Source organism: Otolemur garnettii, unplaced genomic scaffold (genome assembly GCF_000181295.1).
Source record: "Otolemur garnettii isolate 467f Iridium unplaced genomic scaffold, OtoGar3 scaffold00033, whole genome shotgun sequence".
NCBI classification, from domain to species: domain Eukaryota; kingdom Metazoa; phylum Chordata; class Mammalia; order Primates; family Galagidae; genus Otolemur; species Otolemur garnettii.
This window is the reverse complement of record NW_003852428.1, coordinates 13,478,607-13,479,814: the sequence shown is the minus strand read 5'-3', so window position 1 is coordinate 13,479,814 and position 1,208 is coordinate 13,478,607. Positions and strand designations below refer to the sequence as shown.

General features: G+C 42.1%; 1 pseudogene; it reads right to left on the bottom strand.

Moving 5' to 3' along the window:
* Positions 1–593: 593 nt before the first annotated feature.
* LOC111725231 lies at positions 594–707 on the bottom strand (annotated as a pseudogene).
* Between the last annotated feature and the right edge of the window lie 501 nt (positions 708–1,208).

Here is a 1,208-nt window from a genome sequence, read left to right as displayed (position 1 = left end):
AATTTCAGCAAAGTTTTTAATGTGCTCCCACACTTAGCATCTTTATCTGGTGAGGTAAGAGAGGCTATGACGCGTCACTGGAGTTAATCTCTAACTCTTCCCTCCTCTCTCCCTTTTCCTAAAGTATGGAACTGGCCTGGGAGCGTCCCTCTTCTGTGTTCCCTCGGCACCTCGCATGTCCCTCCACAGGGCTCTGGTCCCCCTGTGGGAGTTGTGCAGTGTTGTAGGAGTCAGTGTGCACCAGCTCAGAGGGCTCTGGTCCCCCTGTGGGAGTTGTGTAGTGTCATGTTGGAGTCAGTGTGCACCAGCTCAGAGGGCTCTGGTCCCCCTGTGGGAGTTGTGCGGTGTTGTGTTGGAGTCAGTGCGCACCAGCTCACAGGGCTCTGGTCCCACCGTGGGAGTTATGTGGTGTCATGTTGGAGTCAGTGCGCACCAGCTCACAGGATCCAGTTTTTAGTGGCACTTTCCATTTCCATAGTGTGCTCTGGTGGGAGTATTTACATCATGAAAATGAGAAAATAGCAAAAATCAGTTTTATATTGTTGTCATTGTACATGACAATTTTTAAAAATTTGTCAAACAATTTTTAAAATCCTCATTGGTGGATAACGTACCCATGTTTTAGTCATGTTTGAGGGAGGCACATCTAACACGTGAATGTGAAAATCCATCCATCATGCTTGTGAATTTATGAACTACAAAAGGATCAGCTGTTTGTTTTTCAAAAAATAGTTGTTAAAAAATTAACATCATATCACTGTTTATTAACCTGTCTGACTTCTTATAGCACTGTGATCTCATGGAATAAAAATACCATCTTCATAAAAAAAATTGGGAACTAAATGGTGGACACTTGTAGGTCCAAAGGGCTGGAATGCCAGGGTGGGGTGGGGTGAAGGGAGGTAAAAACTTAGCCTTACGGTACAAAGATTACTACTCTGTTGACAGGCACACTAAAGGCCCCGACTTAAGCATTAACAAGAAGATATCGATGTCACAAAAACATTTATATCCCCCTAACATTTTGAAATAAGCAAAACAATGACCACCCCCTGCCTGGTCCCAGATAGAATAAATACAAGGAAAACCGATCAATGCCATGGAGAATAAACTACAAATTACATGTCCTGAGAATTTGAACATGTAATTTAAATACATATTCTTCCATGAAATATCTTATACTAAATTTTATAAACAGTAGTAACTAA